Source organism: Phyllostomus hastatus, unplaced genomic scaffold (genome assembly GCF_019186645.2).
Source record: "Phyllostomus hastatus isolate PE091 unplaced genomic scaffold, TTU_PhHast_1.1 phas_scaffold_46, whole genome shotgun sequence".
Lineage (NCBI taxonomy): Eukaryota > Metazoa > Chordata > Mammalia > Chiroptera > Phyllostomidae > Phyllostomus > Phyllostomus hastatus.
The window spans coordinates 24658639-24681251 of NW_025334032.1; the positions used below are offsets into that span (position 1 = coordinate 24658639).

General features: G+C 46.9%; 1 long non-coding RNA gene across 1 annotated transcript; it reads left to right on the plus strand.

Moving 5' to 3' along the window:
- The first annotated feature begins 1450 nt into the window (after positions 1-1450).
- On the plus strand, positions 1451-7845 carry LOC123807672. The gene is made up of 3 exons (XR_006783683.1): positions 1451-1574; positions 3901-4207; positions 7315-7845. It is a non-coding gene; the product is annotated as an uncharacterized LOC123807672 (long non-coding RNA).
- Positions 7846-22613: the final 14768 nt, after the last annotated feature.

Consider the following 22613-nt stretch of genomic DNA (forward strand, 5'->3'; position numbering starts at 1 on the left):
AAGTTATAGACTATTGTTTATACTATCACAATTGTCCTGATTATTCTGGACAGTTCATATACATGGAACCATAAACTGTGTGACCTTTGTGCCTGCCTTCTCTCACTTTGCATCATGTTTTCAAGAATTGTCCATATTGCCTTGGCTGGTGTGGCTCAGTGGATTGAGCACCAGACTGTGAAGCAAAGGGTCGCTGGTTCGATTCCCAGTCAGGGCACATACCTAGGTTGCAGGCCAGGACCCCAGTAGGGAGCACACGAGAGGCAACTACACATTGATGTTTCTCTTCTTCTCTTTCTCCCACCCTTCCCCTCTCTCTAAAATTAAAGAAATAAAATCTGTTAAAAAAAAGAACTGTCCACGTTGTAGCATATCAGTCCTTATTTCCACTTTATGCCTGCATGATATTCCATTGTGTGGATTTGCCACATTTGTTCGTCTGTTCATCTGCTGATGGACATTTGGGCTGTTTCCACTCAGCCTGGGTCCTGAGGGCAAGCGCCCCTGAAGGCCAGAGTGTTTCCAGTCCTCGAATCAATCCTCTCTAGAACCTACCCCATTCCTTGTTTGGAAATACTTTCCTCTAGGGAAGAACAAGGCTCTTAAAGTGGGCTCCAGGCGTGGGGCTCCGGGAGCTCCGCTGATGGGCAGAGGTGTGGATGTGGCGAAGGAGCTCCCTTTTCGGGAATTCTCAGGTCCCCGGAGTGGGTGGCTGCAGTGACCTGGCGGAGTGTGTGGACTCCGTCTCCGCCCAGGGCTGCTGTACTGATCCCCACAGGCAGGACAGAAGCTGCCCCCAATCCTCTCTCTCCTCTGCTTCGTTAACAACTTCAATTAGCCCATGGGCCGGAGATACTTCATCAGCTGGCTGGATCAGCAGCAAAATTAAGCCGTCACGTTTATGAACTGCCCTGCGAGTTCTGGGAGGTACTCTGCATATTTTACATTTAATAACTTGCCTCTCGTTTTTATTTATAATGTTAATAATGATGGGGGGGGTGCTCTGGGTGAGCTCAGGGAGAGAGAGAGAAAGACAGTGACTTCGACACAGAAAGATGGGAGGACATGTGGCAGGGACGACTGCTCTTGCCCCTGTCATTACCTGCCCCTGCCCTGCCCTCCCTCACAGGTGGGAGGGGCAGCCCCACCGACAGGTGGTTGGTCTGAAAAAATCCCTGCACCCTGCAGACTGCTCTTCCTCTGGGGGCCCAAGACCAGGAGCTGGGGAGGAGTCCTGCGGTATTACTGTCTGTGTGCTCTGACGTGGATGTGGGGTGCAGGGCACTCAGCAGGCTTTAGCAAGGCCAGTACATGAAGTGCGGCCTTCTTCCCCCTCTTTCCTGTCTGCGGGGGGGCCCCCCTCACTAGCTTCTCAGATGGCCCCTTTGTGGGGAAGCGGGTGCCAGACTGGGTGAGAGAAACAGGGCTTTTGCTCCAGAAATGTTTCACAGGGTGCCTGTGTGATTGGAGAGTCCCTCGGCATCTTCCAGAATGAGTGTTTTAGTGACTCCTCACTTTGGATATGAGGACACTAAGGTGTAGACGGGCTAAGTGACCTTCCTGGTGATCAGCAGGTGAGCCGCAGCACTGGAGGGGCACCCGTGGGGACTGGGGTTTTCCGTTCCAGGACGGGGGCGTGGGGAAGCTGGGCCTCTTAGCACGTACCCCTGGGCCTCTTAGCACACTATGCGTGCTCGGGATCCAGCCCTGCCTCTGACTCCCCGCATGGCTCTGGGCCTCCGTTTGCTCTTCTGTAACACAGAAACCGCCGGGATCTCCATCGCACAGGACTGCTGGGCGGTGTAGTCACATCAGATTGGTGAACGCTCTTGTAAACTAGAAATTGCCATACATATAATAATCATTGATTGCCTTCTTTCTACTGGGATGCGGCCTCTGGCATGTGGCATTGCTGGGGACACTCTAGAGAAGGGGTTTTGGAGAGGGCTCGGTCGGTGAGGATTGGAGGCTGGGCGAGCCTCCCAGTCTCCCCAGGCTCACTCTGTGCTGGCAGCTCCGACCAGTCCCTGATGACACCTAGTCGAGTGGGCATGGCAATGTGAAAATGAAACTTGATTCACACGCACTGGTCATGGCCAGATTTGTCCTGCAGCACAACATTTTTTGACACCTGCTCCAAAGTAGCATGCTCTGGGGGCTGCAGCCACTGACTTTTGAGAATACAGGCCTGTCTGGGAGAAGAGTCCCCTGAGATACATCCATTGCACCACAGTCTGGTGGCTTCACAAGAACATTATTTTCCTGCAAATTTTTCCTGCCAAGAGTATAGGGTTAAAATCTCCATTACCCGTGGCCTCTTGTCCTTGGGCACCTCCACAGGGAACTAACTGCACAGACCTGGTCTCTACACCCCGGGAGCTTGGCTCAGCTTCTGCTCAGAAAGTGAGAAATAATTGTGTTCACCTGAGCTGCTCTCATTTGGGACAGTCAAGGAAATACTGCTGTGCCACAGACCTTGTGGTTGGAAAGATGATTCCTACTTTCTTCCATAGCTGGCTCTTCCCTGAACATTTCATCACCACTGTGCTGGAGGGTGGGGGTGGGGCGAAGGGCGAGGAGGGAGAACCCAGAGAATGCTGAAGGAGGTGAGTGGGGCAGGACAGAAGCCCCTTTCTTTTCCTGTTCACCTGCCACATGCCAGGCTTTTAGCTCCGTGTCTCGTGGACACCAGATCTAGTTAGTCTTCTCTACCCCCTTACAAGGTAGATCACCATTGCCATCTGACAGGTGGAGCAGCAGAGATCCAGGTAGGTTAGTTACTGCCCGGAGGAGTGGGAGGCGGGGCCAGATTTAGCCTGCTTCTATCTGATCCTCCTGCTGCACCCCACTGCCAGCAGGCTCTGCAAAGCTCATCGCAATGCATTTCCCAGCTCCATGCACACCCTCTTCCTCTGGGGCACACATGAGACGTGACATGTGGAGTGGTAGAGTTGGGAAAGGAGGGACGGAAAACCAGGAATCGGAATCTGAGTTCTGCTCCTAGATTGCCGCTTGACCTTGGGCAAGATGCGGATGCTTGCTGGGCCTCAGTTTCCTCATCTGTGCACTGAGATCGTCTTGACAGCACCTTCCAGCTCTGTGATTCTCAGAGCTTTTCTGCAAATAACCTGCGGTGGCCAATGCATTCTGCTTCTCCCCATCTGGCTGCTCGGCAGGAGGAAGGGAGGGAGGAGGCAGCAGCAGGGAAGCAAGGTCAATCAATTCCAGCCAAGACCAAAGCCTAAGAGATAGGGCGTGGCGTGCTGAAAGATGATGGCTGGCAAAAATCATTAGACGCATCTTTCAACAATCTATATGCCGTTATCGATCTTGTTATAGATCATCTTCCATTCCTCTCCCTACCTTTTTTTTCCCCCAAGATCTTCTAGATCAATACAGCAAGTGCATTGAGACTGTTGCAACACATTTAAAACCTTATAAAAGGTTATTTAGTTGCTAACAGTGCAGTGGTTTCTGCAAAGCCTGCCAAAAGGTTACAGCTTTTTGGGGATCATAAATTACAGACGACAGGAAAAAAGTAAGTGCGGTTTTCTTTATTGTCTCGATGATGGATGGACTCCTGAACAGGGCAGAAAATACATCATATCACCTTTAATGGGCGTGCATTTCTGCAGCCATAACTCACAATTTTAAAATAGAAAATGGTGAAATATGGCATTGTATATTCCACTTGTGACATATTTATGAGTCCTTGCCTTCTTATAAATACAGTGATTGCTATTTCAAAGCACCATGTCAGGTATGAGCCGAGCACAAACAGCTGGCGCGGCTGAAAAATTATAGCCAGAGTGGACGTTTTCAAAAACTCTCTCTCGCAGCAGTAAATTTACAGTGTTTGCACTAACTGTTATTAAAACCAAATCCATATCTTGGCAACAGGAATCCATTGCTCAGGAACAGCTGGAGTGACAGTGCGCCTTGACAGCTGGGGTGAGCTCTAACCTTGGCCACGGTGCACCTCGAGGAGGGAAGGCTGTGTACCCCCGGCGAAGACCGGGGCTGCGGCTCCCAGATCTGGAGCCTGGCCCGTCCCCGCTGGGCCGGCCTCTGGCTCCTGTCTGACCGCGGAGCCTAGGCGTGCTGCTTCCCGCTCTTCTTCTGGGCTGGCCAGGAGTCCTCTCCGTTTTCTGTCTAGGCCTCTGAGCCGCTCAGCCCTACTCCCTCACAGCTCCCTTCTCTCCACCTGGTGAGTCATTCTGGCGTCTGGAGAGGGAAGCAACAGAGCTGCAAAAGGGGAGAGACCCTGTGCACAGGCCACAGAGGAAAGACAACAGACAGAGGGGTGGGGGCAGCTGGTGTTGGGAGCTGGCAGGGGTGGGGTGGGAGATTAGGCTGCAGGTAAAGAGAAGATGGGATATAAAAGGCCAGGTGGTCTATGCAATCATAATAATTTTCAATCCAACCATGGAAATATAACAAGTGAATAAGACATCCTTTTGACTCCCAAGAAGCTCATAATCTACAGACAACTTAAGACTCAGCTAATATTTTTGTTTTGTGCTTTCTAAATTCTTTCCTTCTCTGATATTTTATTTGGCTGTTTCAATGACTAAAGAAAACATATGGTAGCTTAGATGAAACTCCAGATATTATGTGGAATGCAAGGAGACAAAAGAATACACAGTTAGGACGCAACTTATATGGAGTTTAAAAGCAGGCAATACTGAACTATGGGCAAAGAGGTCAGAGTAGTGTTAACATTCTGGGGGGTGGGTTCCATACGTGAGAAGGGGCACGAAGGCATCCTGGAAGGTGCTGGAAAGGAATGGTTCTGGATCCTGAGTTGAGTAGAGGTTGCACAGGGTACGCATAATTGAAACCCATCGCTCTGCAAACTTAAGATGAGTCCACTTTACAGACTTTGTTTGTTATGCCTCAACTCCTCTCTCTCCACCCCCAGGCGGGCACTGGTAGCACTGCTTTATAGGTGGGTGGGGAGACTGGCACCCGCCCAGGGCGCATGGGCGGTCTCAGAGGAAGCTGCAGCTCTACTCTCAGGCCAACACCGTTTACTTCAATGACATTCTCACATTATAGGTGAACGCAGGTTGGGCTTGCTCATCCAACAGTGGCCCCTCAGGCTAAGACAGCTGTGTTTCAGCCTCTTCCTCACAGCTGCAACAACTTCCCCCACATCCTCCCTGCAAACACACCATCCCTGGGAACCTGGGTGTGAGGAGCAGAGAGGATCTGCTCTGGACCACGTGGGTGGGTAGGGAGGGTCCCACAGGGGCCCTCCACCTCTACTGTGAACCTGGGGTCCCTGGAGAATGAGGTTTGAAAACAGATGGCCCAGTGACTTCTGACTCTGGCTTGGCAATTTATCCAGAACATTTCCTCTAATATCAAGGGGTAGGTGTAAAATTCACACGAAAATTTGGGACTAATATATACTCATTCGCTCATTCCTTGTTTCAACATTTGCAGAAATCCTATTCTGGAAGGAGGTGTTGGCTACCTTTGTGCAGAAGGAGGGGAATTAGAGATAATAATGATGTGGTTCCCGTTTTCAGTAATTTGCCTATTTGTGAGGAGGAACTTTCTGTCTATACTGGCAGCAAAGACAGAAGAATAATGCTGGGTCATGGCAGGAGAGGACTTTACGGAGCCGGTGAGGGTGATGCTGGATCTTGAAGGATGAGTACAAGTTCACCAGGAAGAGCAGTGAGGTGAATAGAGCAGGAGGAACAGAATCTGGGGTACCAGGGGCGTGGTTTGCCGGAGGAGGGTGGCATGTGATGACATGGGAAAGCTTAGGTGAGGCCATCTTTTGGAAGATGCTAAAAGTTGCCGTTGAGGAGTTAGGCTTTACTCTGTCTGAGAAAGAAGTCCTAGACAGCGTGGCCCGGGGGCTGGATGCAGTCTGACCTGCGACCGAGCCAGCAGCCTCTGTGGCACATGGAAGTGCGGTGTGCAGAGAGGGACGCCGACGCTGGGGGAAGAGCTGAGTCCGCCAGGGCTTCTGAGCGGGAGGCACAGTGGGTGCCATTGACCTCCGAGAGGACCGCAAGCTCTGAGACCATATAATCTTCAACAACCACCATTCAAAAAAGGTTGGGAACTATTTATGGGTCTGATCTAATGTTCTTGCCCATAAGTTTTTTTTGTGTGGGGGTGGGGAGAGGAGGTGCTAATACTTTTGTATAAGATTTTAACAGAAATATCCATTCGATCACTAAAGAAATACATGCTTCTTATAAAAAAACTCAAACAGTGTGACAAGAATAAGTTAGAAATGCACTGCAGGTCCACTTTGGCCTTGGTGCTCTTCCCATGTCTGGTATTTGGCTTTAGCTTTGGGCTTGGCTTTTGGAAAGCCAGATGGTTGATGCCAACCAACTACAATGCCACTTCTGGCATCCTGGAACCTGTGTGTGATCAGCGATCGTGTGAATGCTTCATGTCTAATCACAGTAATGGTGGGGATGAGAACAAGGCATGGCATTCAGGTTTGGTAATAGTTAAACATTAATTTTGAAGTAGGGGCAAGCCCTCCAGATGTAACTTGGAGTGGTAATCTCATTTGTGCTTTACCTGTTGAAATCTTATCAATCAGATGAAGGGAAATGTGCATTTGTTATTGCAAGAGCTAAGTTCTGCCGTAGGTATGAGTGTGAAGGTTGTTAATTTTACATATAAGGGTTCTGGACTTTCAAACAGTCTATCAAACAGGGGAATAACTGACCCTTACTATGAATGGTAGGAGAGCATATGCTAGGTAGAACACTTTGGGAAAAATATTATGTCTTCACATCCTTTTTGGGAACCAAAATATTATAAAAAATCTAAAAAATAACAAGATAAAAACACAGATTAGTGCTATCGACTAAATGTTTGTATTTCCCCCCAAATTCATGTTGAAACCCTAAGCCTCGGTCTGATGGTATTTAGAGGTCAGGAATTTGGGAACCAATAAGGGCAGGTGAGGTCCTGAGTGTGGGGTCCCACGATGGGGTTAGTCGTTCCCTGGTGAAAGACCAGAGACCCCACTCTCCTGTTCTGCTGTCTGAGGGCAAGACGACCCTGTCTGCAAAGCAGGAAGAGGGTCCTCAACCAGACAGTGCATCTGCTGGCACCTTGCTCTTGGACTTCCAGCCACCAGAACACTGAGAAATAAATGTTTGCTGCTTAAATCCATGACAATCTGTTATTACGGGCTTAGTTGACTAAGACAATTAGATTATGTCATTAAGTCTCATTTTATAGAATTATTTGTTGTAATAACATTCATGACATTGAGCAAAACAACCTTTCAAAACCGTTTTTAATTTTTAAATGTTTAATTCTATTTAGGCTGTGGATCTTTCCAGGGAAAGCCGCATCTGAGAATCCTCCACATTTGTGAGGATGAATAAAGACAGAGTGTCAACTTGATTACCTGAGCATTTCAAAAGGAGGGAACGCTCCGAAATCGCACACAGCATCTGTGATAAATGAGGCGGATTCGACATAACAGAGAACAGGAAAGGAATGGAGAAGCAAGACACTGTTGGAGAAAAATGAGACTCTCCTCAAAATGTGTTGCTTCTCGCCTCCCTCGGCTGCAAGTGACCCTCTCTTCGGTGACACAGATGCACAGTGGAGAGACCACGGAACGTCCCTTTAAGTGGACGACCCAGAAAAATTGTGTTATGCTCTCTGTTAGCCCCCCAAATTTCAATGTAGTTTTAATGTAAAATTGCAATAATAAGGTTGTAATGTAAATTATGCACACATTTTGGGTTTCTCTCTGGCTGAATTTTAACACTTAACCATTTGGCCTTCTGGTAGAATGTACCTTTAGCTACACCAGGTCTGTCCAGAAAGTATCAAGCCATGTAGCATGAAGACTAGAGACATTTATTGAAGAAGATAAAAGATACAAGAAACATTTCACATGGGACAATGATGCCTCAGTCCCCTTCAAAGTAGGCACCTTGGGACCTCACACAGTTCTCCCAATCACCATCAGCTGCCCCGTCATGTTTTCTTAAATCTCATCAATGGTCTGAAATCTCTTCCCTTTCAAAGGTGATTTTAGTTTTGGGAAAAGCCAGAAGTTGCAGAGTGCCAAATATAGTCTATAGGGGGCATGAGTCACCTGGGTGATTTGACGTGTTGCCAAAAATCTCTGTATGAGACGTGATGCACTAGTAGTCACCTGGTCATGATGAAGCTGCCAATCACCAATTGCCCACAGCTGCAGACTTCTGAATCATCCGAATAGTTTCCACAGAGGAATGTTCGTTCAAGCTTAATGTAAAACCTGATACAGGTTTGTTACCCTACTCACACAGTCATTTTGAATGTGATGGCCACACAGTACATGTGCTCACTCAACAGCATCTACCACCCCCACTGACTAGTACAGTGAAGTCATCCTTGTTCACATATGCGCATCCCAGTCCACTCTCCTGGGCTGCCAGGTTACATCGATGTCATGCGAACTGTTTTTGTTATATTAACAGTGGTTGGACTTTTTCTGGACAGACCTCGTAAATTGAAAACCATTTCTCTCTCAACTCCCATTCTGTTCTCTGTATGTAACCACTGAGTCTACTGTATTTTTTTTAGACTTTTGAAATGTAGCTATAAAATATTTGTGTTTTTTTCTTGCAACAATGGGATTGTACCATAGTACTTTCCAATAATTTCCTATTTATCACTCAGTAATTTAATACAAACATCTTTCCACAAGACTATTTTGTAATGACTGCTTATATTCCAATATGTGGATGTGGCATTATTTATCTAATCAATCATCAGTTGAAGAACATATAAAGAACTATTTTCAATCTTTATCCATTGTAAGAAATGCTGCAATAAACATGTTTGCACATTTTTTGTGAGTAGTAATTATTTCCTCTATATATATCTATGCATATATATAATTTTTGGTATGTCTTTCCATATTGTCTTCTAGAAATATTGTACCAATTAATATTCCCACCCACAGTGTTTATATATAAGAAGCCTGTTTCCCTCACCGACACTGAGCATCATCTGCCTTTTGAATCTTTGCCAACATGTTATGTGAAAAATGGTCTCTTGATATTTTAATATGCATCTTTTATTATTAGTGAGGGGGAACATCTCCCTATATGTTATTGCATTGATTACTTTTAATCACAGAGGAAATGATGTCATCCTAAGTGAAGGCGGAAACGCCAACATGTGGGTGTGATATTCTAGCTTTGGATGACTCTACATGGACGCAATGTGTGACCGATACTTGATATTTGTTCTACCCTTTGCCACAGTCAAATCACTCTCACTTCCTAATTTCAGTTAATCCTCACAATCACCCTGTGAAGGATTTACTGTTATTGTTAACGTTTCCAAGTGTGGAAAGACGGGGCTCTGGGAGGTTGATTGGTCTAAGGCCTCATGGGTAAAAACACAGATCTGGGGTCTGAAGCTCAGTTTTCCGCATCCCTGTCAATCTTCATTCCACTTTACCCCATGTGTCTGCAGCCAAAACGTTTACACCCAGATTCCTGGGCTAAAAGTGCTCTAATGGTAAAAATGCTAGGTTTATTGAACACAGCCCTGTAAAGACTCGATCTCATTGAGTCCTCATAACAATTCTATGAGGGAGGAGCAAATTATTCTCCATGTGTACAGAGAGGCAGCTGACCATGGTCGCACAAGTGGGCTTTAACATTGTAAGGCTCATGGGAGCCCATGCTTTTGAGACTATGCCACACAGCTTCCCGTGCCAGCGAGTACCATGGCCAAACAAACAGCCTGCTCATGTGAGCTAATGAGTTCCTCAAAGTGTAGGGCATTGCAGGAGACTGCGAAATTAATTCAAGGAAGATGAAACAAAAGCAGGCTGAGAGTTAAGGAGAGTGGGTGTTGTGTTTTCTCAACAAGGACACTGTGACATTTTGGGCAGGACAGTTCTTAGTGCAGGGCTGTCTCCTGCCTTGCCAGAGACTTTGCATCCCTAGTGCTTACCCTCTAAAGGCCAATAGTATCTCCCAGATACTATGACCACCCAAAACCCACATCCTGAGATTCTGAATGGCCCATGAGGGGTACTACTGCCCTGGTTGAGAACCACTGGGCCAATGGGCCCTTGCTTGATTACGGTACATGTTGATCTCAGCTGTTGAATCTGTGTTGTGCCTGGTATGACTGTACTATCTCGGCCAGCCCTCCAGCACAGGGCTCGGGTGTGCAGAGGGTTCTGCACAGGTAATGAGGTATTTCTGGGCCTTCCCTTGAGGCTGATCCTCAGTAACCCCCGGAGCTCTTGATGCAGCCTCTGTCTGCAGACAGTCAATAAATGTCAATACTTGCTCTTGACAGATGTCTGGGTGTCTGCCGTGCTGTGCTGGGCTCTAGCCCACAGCAACCACTTTTCCAGGCCCAGAATTTTCTTCCTTTTGATGGCAGAGACAGCAGCAGGAAGGGGGAAAACCAGCCCCCCAGTCATGTTGCTACAGGGAAGGGCTTTCAAAGGGCTGGGACCCGAGCTCTGCGGGTTGGCTCTTCTAAAAGCCAGCCTGGCCCACTCCTCCTGGCCACGGGAGGGGAGCAGGCCCTCTGACTCTGCTGGGCTCCTTCTGCCAAGGCCGTGTGTGCCCAGAGCTGCCGCGTGAGCTCATGCTGCATTCAGGAAGAGCCGGGGCCTCTGGGGCACAATCAGCAGAACTTCAGGAGCCTTGGGGAGAAAAAGGCAGTGAGTGGCTACTTGGGGTTTGGCTCCGGGCCTGCAACCTCGCCAGCCAGCCGGCTGTGCCCACCAAAGTGGCGTAGGCACTTTTCACATGCTTTTCACAGAAGTGACGGCAGAGCTGCAATATTGAAACCGTTGCCCGTCTCCAGTTTGCCCAGGGAAGAGAGGTTGTCACGGGGCAGTCAGAACACGTGTGCAAAGAACGGTCCTTCCCCAGACAGGAAGTTCTTTACGGCAGCTGGATTTGCAACACAAGGGACTGTGTTCTTTCTGGGTTCTCCTTCCTCACTTGTGTGAACAGCAGTCTCTTTCACCCTCGTTGTTGAGGGCTAGACTGTGAACAAGAAAGCTCACTGTTAAAAAAAAAGCTATTGATTTTTAAATTGATCCATAACGCCATTTATTATAAATAGCGTGTAGGTCTCCCTCGTCGTCTCTATGGCAGGCTTCCGCCCTGGGAGGGCGATGCTAACAGGAGGCGAGGGGTCTTTTAATTGTCTCCTGTGATGTTACTTCTGCTGCTGGGAGAAACCTGGGCAGAGACTTTTCTCGTCTGAGGCTCTTCTTAATGGGCTCCTCCTTGGGAAGCATGCGACAGGGGTCTGAGGTACTCTGGGGAGGCACGGGCGATTCACCGGACCTTCCCACCCCTTTCTTGGGCAGGCTTTCATCGCGGACCTGCTGGCTGTGTGCGCTCCCTGCGCATCCTCCGGGACACGCTTTCCGATCGATTTGCTTTGTGGCTTTGCAGGAGTCAGCTCGGCAGCACGGTGGGTCTTTGATAACTGCAGGTTTGGGCACTATGAGGGCAGCATTTCAGCTAGGGCGGGAAATAACACAGGAGGTGAGGGCTGCAGCCCCTGTGCTGGTTTCAGTCTGTCTTCATGAACTTTGAAACGCTGCTAATGCAGACCGGGGCTGCAACCAAACTGGCTAAGCCTTCTGCAGAGGTTAAGCCTCTCAGTAGACGGCTGACTGCAGGATGCTGTATACCAGGGGTGTCAGACTCATTTTCACTGGGGGCCACGTCAGCTTCGCGGTTGCCTTCAAAGGGCCGAAATAATTTTAGGACTGTATAAATGTAACCACTCGTTAACAGTTAAGGAGTTGAAATTACATTTGACCCTTTGAAGGCAACCGTGGGCTGATGTGGCCCCCGGTGAAAATGAGTTTGACACCCCTGCTCTATACAAATGCAGCATGTTATGGATACACAGGCATCTCTGTAAAAATCCACAGACATTTAGCGGGGAACCCGCCAGGCTCTTGGGCTCACATATTCGTTAGCTGGGTTTCAAGGAACCCTACTGGCCTCTGGCTCCAAAGCTTCTTGAGAAGTAGCCATGACACATTTCAGGTGTCCCCATAGAGCTGGGTGTGGTTTACAATGTGGCAGGTGGGACGAGCTTGGAATTTGGACTCAACCAACCTGATGCCAGTAATGGGAGGCTGCCACTTAGTAACTCTGCAAATGGCCCGAGTTTTGACCTCCTTGTCCCTAACTAAAAGGGGGTAATGACACTATCTTACCTGACATGACTGCTGGGGAGGCTCAGCTGAGAAATGGGAAAAGGCTTTGGCACCCGTAAAATGCTCTTCAAGCGTTGTGTCTATTATTCTCTGCTCTGAGACGCTGAACTTTCAGGTCTCTTTGAACTGTGATGAATTCTGCGATGTTAAACTTTTCCCAGGACAAAGCACTCTATTCTTCCTTCCCACGAGACACCCACGATCACAAGAGACGCATAAAATCCAGGTGCAACCCAGTGAGTTGACGCTGTCTTTTCTCAATTTAGTTCAATTTTACATTTTCTCTGTCTTTTTTTCTTTATTTTTGTTTTAAGTTGACTCAAACAGACCCTTAAGGCAACAATGGGTCTGGGAAGAGCAAGACAGCGTCCTTGCCAAAGCTGCAGTATCAGACATGAGGTCAGCAGCTCAGCAGCTGTCTAGGAAGGCTGGTGGAAGGGGGGCTGCCCCGGTTTGGTGCCTTCTTGATGAGGTGTTTGTGCAGGAATGACTTATATATGCGAGGCAGAAGCACTGAGTGTTGAGTTTGGCTAATGCTCACCGCAGAGCTGTCATTACATCAAGGTTAGCTTATGGCTCAAAAAATAATGTCTTGAATATCCATAGTTTCTTCTTCCTGTGAATTGGAGGTGAATTTGACCAGTCTTGCCAGGAGTGGGGGTTAGGGATGAGGCTTTGATGCATAGATGGAAGCAACAGAATACAGTAGAAAGAGTACTGGCCTTGGAATCTGGAAACCTAGATAGAGTTGGCTTACCACTTACCACCTGTGTGACTTTGGGGAAATCACTTAACCTCTCTGGTCCACAGGAGGCATATATGTACATGAAATATAATAATGTTTGGGGGGATACTTACACGTATCGCACTGTATGATAATTACTTTTGTAGAAAATAAATATTTAAAAATTAATGTATAATATACATTCAGAAAACTGCCCAAGTCACAGAGGACACTTGTAAGAGTGTCCAACCTGAGGCCTGTGGGCTATGCACGGCTCAGGATGGCTATAGATGTGGCCCAACATGAAATCTTAAATTTACTTAAAACCTTTTTTTTTGCTCATCAGTTTTTGTTAGTGTTTGTGTATTTGATGTGTGGCCCAAGACAACTCTTCTTCTTCCAGTGTGGCCCAGAGACGCCAAAAGGTGAGCAACCCCATAGGGAGCCCAGTCCCGTAACCACCACTCAGACGAAGACCTAGGATGTAACCAGAACCCCAGGAACTCCTCCCTGCCCTCTTCCCGCCGCTCCCTGCCTCCTTTCCCTAACGACCACCCTCCTCCTCCTAACACCATCGATTAGTTTTGCCTGTTTTTGAATCATTTATATAAATCAAATTATACAATATGTACTTTTTTGTGCTTGACTTGATATGCTTGTGAGATTCACCTATGCCATTGTAGGTTGCCATGGCTGATTTGTGTGCACTGCTGTGTAATATTCCATGGGATGGTTCAGCCCAACGTCTCCAGTCTCTGTTGATGGAGATTTGTGTCTTTCTAGTTTTGGGCACTTCCACATCATGTCAGTTTGCCTGCATTTCTTTTTGGCATATACCTGAGAGGAGAATGGCAGATGTAGATGGCTTGGATTTAATAGATTGTCAAGTAGATTTACAGAATGGGTGTATCAATTTCTACTCCCACCCAGCAGTGTGTGAGAGTTTGTTTCTCCCCATTCCCCCCAAACTTGGCATTGGCAATTTTTTCATTTTGCCATTCTGATGAGGTAAAGTGGTGTCTTGTTTTGTTTTTCATTTGCATTTTTCCAATGGCTACTGAGGGTAAGCACATTTTGATATACAAAGGGGAACCCCAAGGCCCTGGAATTATCTTTTGGAGGATGGGCCCCTTGTAGTACAGACTTTCCTTGCTAGGCGAGTGTTCTAGGAACCCATCTATACCATTGTACCGACTGGCGTTGTTGTGAGAGGCTGTGTTTGGCTCAAGGGAATTTTTTTTGAAGACTCAATGTGTTTTCCCATCTCATGATGGGTGATTTATGAGTGCACCTGCCCATACCATGCTGAGTATTCAGCAATTTTTGACGAAATATGGATTGACCCCCATGCCCCAGCCTCCTACTCACCTGATCTTGCCCTAAGTGATTTTTTTTTGTTTCCCTGGATGAAAAAATCCTCAAATGGAAACATTTTGCTAATGTGGAAGAGGTGAAACAAAAATCGGCAGAAACACTAAAAGGAATCAAAATCGAAGAGTTCAAAAGCCGTTTGGAGCAGTGGGTACATGTATTGCATCAAATGGAGAGCACTTTGAAGATAACTGTATAAACATGTAGGGATAAACACACTATCTTTTATAAATAGATTCCAGGTTTTTCTGGGGTCCCCCCTTGTATTTATTAGCCATTTAAATACCCTCTTTTGTGAAGTGCTTAAGTCTTTTGGTCACTTTTCTATTATATCTTTTTTTTTTAATTTGTAAGAATTCTCACTATGTTTTAATTGCAAAACATTCTTGGATGTCTGCATTGTACATATCTTCTCCTGCTCCGTGGTTTGCCTTCCCACTGTCTTCATGATGCATCGTTATGAGCAGGATGGAAGCTCCTGGAAGCAGCACGCCTGTCAGGACGCCCTCACTCCACTCCCATGATGCTCGCCGGGACACCAGGGCCTGGCTGGTTGGAAGAACCTGCTGGAGGCTCGAGGCTCTTGACTGGAATCGGGGGCTTCATAAAGAGAACACAGGGCTTTCGGTTTCCAGGAACCATGTTATTCGTTCACCTGACTGGGGGAAGAGATGGCATTTGCTGACAGTTTCCTGAGCACTGTATTTCTAGAACCTTCATGGAGATAAAATATCTGACTCAGTTTACAACCCTTCATCTAGGAATTAGACACAGAGGGCTCCTTGCTGGCCCAAACTCCAGTTCAGGGACCCTTCTGTTCTCCTGTGGCCCGGCTGCGTGGGCGAGGCCCAGCGGCCCTGGGCCCTGCTTCTGTCACAGTCCATTGGACCAGGTGTTGTCATGGTAGCCAGGAGTGGCTTGAGTTTGGGCTGGCCAGAGAACCATCAAGGGTTTCTGTGGACTGGGACAGAATTTTCTCCTAAGCTAAGGAGTCCCTTTTTGGGGAGCCCAAACAAGGAACCAGAAGGATATTTCTGGGTGGTGCTGGGCGCATGTGCTGGAAAGCCGTGTAAACTCTGGGCGAGGGGAGCCGTTCGGGGACTGCGTCCTTGCTGAATGTGTAAGGGACCCAGGCTCAGAGAAATCAGGCAGGAAGACGAGGGGTGGGGCAGGGCCTGGGGAAAGAGCAGAGAAATCATTGTGCGTAAAGACAGCGGGAGAGCAAATCCCTGTTTTCTGCCCTTCCTGAGGCCTGCTCCGACCTTTCCTCATTTCCTTGGAGACCCCTGTGTATCCTTGTGATAATACGTTTTATTCGAGCTCATTTGAATGGGCTTCTGATCTTTGCAATCAAAAGAATTTGGACTAAGATAGTCTAGATCAAAGGTAAGGAAAAAAAGAGGAAAGATTTATGACTTGTATTTCGCTCAATAAACTTTATAGAATTCTAGTAAAAAATGATTCCTCTGCAATGTAGATCACCTACCTTATTGATTAAAATCGTGTCTGGGAGAATAACAGTGTGCTTCTCCTTAGTCGTTAAAACGTTAACGCTGGACGTGTGTGCCAGGAGGCAGCATGGAGGCGGCTTTCTGATCCTCGTCCTGTGATTACAGCGTGGCCTTGGTGCGAGGGTGGGGGTGGACAGAGGCACCTGTGGCCTGTGGGCTGCAGATCCTCGCCTCTGGTCTAGACTGGTATGCTTCATGCTGCTTCACGGTCCTTGGGTTAAATAGTGGTTACAACCTCAAGGGCCAAGAGTAGGGGAATGGTTAAATAAATCAGTGGTCTTCAAATGAGGAAGTACTCACGGAGTCATTAAAGGTGATGTCATTAGAGAGGTTTTTAATGATATGGAAAATTAATTATATAATAACTTCTAACACTAAGTGGAAAACAGATGTAAAATGTTTTACACAGGTTGACCTCAACTATGTTAAAGTAAACATGTGAAACTGGTAACAATAGTTCTCTCTCTCTATATATGTCATATATACAAGTTACATATATCTGTGCCTTTCTGTATTTTCTAGGATTATTTTTTGTAATCAGCAAAAACATTTAAAATTAAAAGCCAAATGAATAGGCCTGGCTGGTGTGGCTTAGTAGTTGAGTGCCAGCCTGCTAACAAAAAGGTCTCTGGTTTGATTCTCGGTCAGGGCACATGCCTGGGTTGCAGGCCAGGTCCCCAGTTGGGGGTGTGTGAGTGGTAACCGTGGATATTTCTCTCACTCATCAATGTTTCTCTCCTTCTCTTTCTCCCTCCCTTCCCCTCTCTCTAAAAATGAATAAATAAAATCTTTAAAAAATACAAACGAATAAGCGGTTTACTCATATTCTCAAAGTGTGACATGCATCTGTTCTGGAATCTTCCCCCAACATCCATTCTTGGTCCTCAGAGGATTTCTCCAGGTTGTGAAAGAGGGTGAGACCCCGGCTCCGTGACTACAGAGCCAAGCTGGGATCTGCTTTATGAAAAGTGTGGGAGAAGCAAGTGGCCACAGAGTCTACAAGTGCTTTGAGATCTTGGAGAGCAAGCTCGTCTCCAGCAACCCTGACCAGGGAGGGCATGTCTGAGGATTTTGTCCTGGAAGGGGCTGGCTTACCTTTAGGTGGGACATGGGGCAGGGTGAGGACAACAGGGACAGAGGCAGTAAGAGCCAGTGGGGACTTCAGAAACCACCCAGGTGGACACCACCGCTGTACAGATCGTGACAATTACTACCTGGACTCCAATGCCTCCTGTGTACCAGGTGTGCACACAGGTGAGAAGTGCCAGGGGCCACACGGCTCATATTTCATTTAACTTTCACAACGGTCCAGTGAGGCAGGTTTTATGACCTCCATTTTGCTAATGAGAAAACTAACCAACCCCAAAACAGAGCAAGGAAACTGGCAAGAAACTGCCTGTAAAGTGAAATTCACAGACAAGTGGTGGCCAGTCCAGGACTCAAAACCATCCTTCCTTTATTTTTCTTTTGACCCCTGGTGATAATACTCAGATAATAACCATGTATTGGGCCTTCACTGTGGACCAGAACTTGTGCTGAATGCTTGTCCTGCTTCCTCTTTTCCGATGCTCTCCTTTAATGCTGGGCAGCACGTAGCCCCTCTCACCTGTGTGCACACCTAGCACGTTGGGCCAGGAAACTGGATCTCCTCCTTTCCCCCCCTCTGTCCCACCCACCCACGGGAGCGGTGTCCATAACATCTGCCATCGTCGGCAAAATACAAGTTCCCGGGCCTCATGCCGGCCCTGTTTTCTTTTCTGCACACTTGCAAAGACCTTTGAGTCGGCAGCTCGGTTTTATAAGGTTGCTACTTCCTGCCCTTGCTTTATTACATCTGTTCTTTGGGGCATGGTGTTATAAATTGGGTATGTGATGATGTGTAATCACTAACTGAAAAGCCAATACATTTTCACTGTACCGGCAGCAAGACAAATAAAAGGCAAAATGAAAGGCTTGTGCTCTTTTGACAAAGGGAAAAGCACGCAATGCACATATTGAAAGAAAAAAATTAGACTGCAAATGGAAAATGTTGTCATCTTAGGGGAGTTGTTTTCTTGGGGCCGTCTGGCTTGGGTTTCTCTCCTGGGAGTGGGGTGCCTGGTGGCTAGGAGGTAGGGAAAGTGGAGGGTGATCTTTTCTTCCTCTTGGGGACCACATTATTATTAGGTTTTGTAAACCTCAGGCTATCGCCCCAGGTGCAATAAGATACGATTCGGGCAGCCTCTGAATGAGAGCGACTGTGGTCAGAAGATACAGGACAGAGAGAGACAGTTGGCGGGGAGCAGGGGCGGGGGGAGAGAGAGAGAGAGAAGCGAACACGTTTGTGTTTTGTGGGTGTGGATCGTAGAGTGATTTTCCCTCAGTGGATGTTCTGCAAACCATCCTGGTTGGCCCTGAGGCATGCAGTACATTGCAATCCATATAACAAAGGTTCACTGAGGGATGATACTCTGTCCGTCCTGGTTTGCTGCTGTCACACAGCAGGGATTGAACAGGGCAAGGGTGTGTCTGTCGAGTTTGGTCTGAGAGCTTTCGGGGAAGAAGTCCTCCTGCTCATTCATATTCAGCTCTGAGACCTTGCAGAAATGGAGTCCGCAGGGCCTTGGAGTTTTGTTTTGCTTTGCCTTTTTCTTCTCCAAAGCCCCAAGGGAAATGCAATAGAGATAGGGCTTGGGGGATAGTTTTTTGAAACTGATTAAAGCAAAAGATAATAAGAATAATATATATTGTTAGTCTATAAAGGGCAAACCAGAAAAAATAAAAGAGGAAAAGTCTTTAGGCCTGATAACTAATTATGTTCATGAAGCGAAGATGAATGTGTACAGAGATAAGGGGTCTCTCCCTTGTGAAGAGGATTCGACTATGTGAGCAGCCTGGAAATTTGGGCTTCAGTTCATCCAACACACTGATATCATAATAATAGTAACAATAATAAAAAGTAATAATACATTCAATAAATCACATTTACTGATCGCCTGCACATGGGGCAAAGGTGAGAACCCAGTGCGAATGCCCAGGGCCCAGTGGGCTGGAGGGGCCTGGGGCTATGTTACATATCAGTGCAGATCTGCCTTCTCTGGGGCCCCCCAGTTTTCTTCTGGGGAGAAACCAGCTCTCAGCTGTTTCATTTTCAAAATTCTTTCATAATTTTTCTCATTTGGATTTCTTCAGAGCTCTATGAGGGAGATGGGAAAGGCATTCCTATCATTCCGGAATTCAGTATGGGGAAGGCCGACTCATCCACCATTGCCAGTGGTGAAGCTGGGACCCAACCAAGGCCTTCTAAGACCAGCTCGGGTCTTCTCTGAGCCATCCCAGAAGGGGCTGTGAAGGGGCTGAGACCACCTAAACCACAGAACTAGCATAGCCTAGGGTGTCTGCCAGGGTCAAGGATTGCTGCCCATTTCGGCCCTGGAACTTTGGTGCTTTGGCTGCATCGGCACCCAAGGGGCCCCAGATGGGAGAGCACAGGGTTCCCGATGGGCTCCCTAGCTCCTGCAAGGCCAACCGGTCAGTGTGGCAGAACAATATAAACGTTCCCTGTCTGTGGTCCTTGCATTCCTGCACAGGGCAAAACCATACCCCTTCTCTTTGGGATGGTACTTCACAGTTGGAAGTCATTTTCGAAGATGCAGAGGCTGGTTTCTTAAGTTACTTAATATAGACCTTCACTCGATTTCATTAAAACCACATGTTGTATGTATCAGTGTGCTATTTTAATTTTTATTGACTCGCTCTACTGCTAACTCCCCAATCTGAACATAAGATCTGTGAAGGCAAGACTTTGGGTCTATTTTTTTTACTTAAGATCTCAAGTGCTCAAGATGGTGCCTGACATTCGTACTGCTCAGTAATTGTCTTTTTGCTTGAATGACTAAATGCTAAAATAAGGAGAAAATAGCAGAGGCTGACAATCTTAAAGAATATGTTTGTGTCCAATGAAGGTAAAGAGGTGTCACTTTTCGATGTCCAGCTGGTAATTCAAATAGAGAAAGTAAACGACAGAACTGAGCTGCCACATGGTCCAGGGGACGCGAAGCGCACGGAACCCTGAGGTGCCCATCCCCACCTCAGATCCTGCCTTTGTAAAAAATATCCATTCTTTAGCAGTGACAGGAAATAAGCAAGAAAACTTTTGTTAATTTTTTTCTGGAGTTGAGTTTTAGAGTGAATTATTGATTGACTGGTCCATAAAAATAATAAATCAATAGTTGAGAGTGAAAGTTGTTGTTAAAAGGCAAGAGGTCAAATGATGACATAATAAAGATGATGGATGAAATCAGGAGTCATCACACTATGGCCCTGGGGCCAAATTCTGCCTGGCACCTGTTTTCATAAATAAAGTTTTATTGGAACACAGCCAGGCCCATCCATTACCGTTGTCTATGGCTGATTTCATGGTATAACAATAGAGTTGAGTAGTGTGTGACAGAGCCCGTAAGGTCCACTGAGCCGACAACATTTACAATCTGGCCTTTTACAGAAAATGTTTGCTGACCTCTGGATGAAAGGATGGTCTATCATGTTAAAGCCCGAAGAATCAAGCTGACAATGAAGTGAAAGCTGAAACAATGATATGTTTCTTGCTGATAAGCCCAACATTGGAGACTTAGCTTCTGCAAAGCGTTATTGTTCATCACAGAAAATTAATGTTGTTCATTTGAATTGTATCGGTTTGGTAGTTTTAATTGCATTTCTCCTACAAATTTGTTCTTATTCTATATTTGCATAAGAGCTAGAAGCATAAAGATTTATACCCAGGTTAGTGTTTGTTATGTATTAAAACAACTTACATCAACCCCATAGGGATTGGTGAGATGTTTCTTCTTTTAAATGTGTTCTCATCCATTATCACTTAAGCTTGACAATTAGTAGTTTAAAGGCATCTGGTAGGAGCGTGTGTCTAGTTGTTTGCTGAGTTATACTATGGTCACTGTTAATTGTCCTCCTCGCATTTGGGCATGAGAACAACACTACTAAAATTTCTCTTCTTTCCAGTTTGATTCATTAAGTGTTTGCCTTATTACTTGGAGAGTTCAAGAGAGAAGAAACTTATTGGGAGGTAATTACTTGAGTCCTGCTTCTTTGTCCCATTACAGTTTGGGGACGACCGTTTTGTACCATTATACCTCATCTTCTCAGAAACGGAGGCATGTTTTCACGGCTGTGGCTTTGAAAGTCTGTCCTCTCTCCCCAGTCAGACTCTTTGAGCCCAGCGGGCCTGTGCTTGGGGGCCTGGGGGCCTGAAGCCATTTCTTGTTACTTGTTCTTTGGAGTAGGACTGCCAGTAAATCCCCAGAGACTGAATCTGACAAGCATTCATTGTCTGACATAAATGTGCATGTTGCTCATAGAATCTCTGTATGTCACAGGATCATAATATTCTAGAGCCAGAGGAAAGACTGAAGTTCAAAGAAGTCAAGGCTTTTGCCCAAGATCACAGAGTAAGAGGCAGAATCAGGACTGTGTTAGCTGCATTAAGGAAACAAAAGCCAACAAAACGAAACAAAGCAAACCAGAAAAACCCCCGATGAAACAGAACAGCTCAAGCTTTCCTAGCTCTGAAGTGAGAAGTGTAAAAACACCAGCGCTGTTGAGCTAAAGATTTTGTTTATGGCATTAACTCTGAAACATCATCTGTTTTTATTTTCAGCAACACTCTTTGATTTTGTCCTGGGTTGATTTTTATGGCTGATGTTATAGGACATATTGTATCTACTCTTTGTTTTCTAGCCTTACAGCAGCCTTTGATGGTGAACAATCTAATTTTGACCTCCAGTTGGTAGAATGCAAATATTCTTGTAAGGATACAAGGCCTTATACCTTCTGGGCCCCCAGTCTGAAAACAAGCTCAGCTTCTTAAGCTTGCCGTGGTCCCTGCACCAGCACCAGAGTGAGCTTTTGAAACACAAATCTGATCATGTTTCTCCTGCTTGAGCCTTGCAGTAGCTTCATGCTGGAAAAGGGCTCCTCAACATGCAGAGCCTCCCACCTTTGGCTTCTTCTGACAGCGGCTTCCCTGCCCTCCCCCCCGCCCCTTCCTCTCCAGCCCCACTGGCTCCCTTTAGGCCCCGGTCCCCACTCTGCAGCTGTCCTTTGGCCTGGTGACATCATCTCATCCTTGAGCTGTCAGTTCAGTTGTCACTTCCTCAGGGGAAGCTCATCCGCCCTCCCTGACCCAGGCAGCTCCCCCTTAATGTGGGGACAGCACCACACATGTCCCTTGGAACACTGATCGCTATTGCAATTTTTCATTCATTCGTGTCAAGCCCTGAGCTTGATGGTGAGCTCTGTGAGGCAGGAATAGTGTCTTATTCTCTATTGTATTCTCAACCTGGTGCCTGGCACCTAACAGACACTCAATAAACGCTTGCTGACCCCTGAATGAATGAACAAGTGAGTGTATGAACTTCTGGCCCAATGTGGGGGGAAGAATCTTAGCACAATTGCCAGAAGAATGTGTTGTGAAGAGAATCCAAATTGGAGTCACTAAGGCCTTGCTTCAAATTTCTGGGCAAGGGGACCTCTTGGAGCCTCAATGAATTCATTTGAAAAGAGGCCTAAATAAGGACCCCCCACATACAGGTGACTTAGAAGGCAAAGTGGACAACCGTGGAAACCCCAGGTGTCAGACAGAGACACAGACACGGCCAGCAAGGCCCTTTTCCACGTCACTTATTAGCTTGGTCAACTTCAGACACCCAGTGCCCCAGGTGAACCAGCTAAGCGGGACACGCAGGGCGGGGCCAGGGGTTGGTCTGGCTCCTGGAGATAGGCTTCTCGTGCCCGGGCT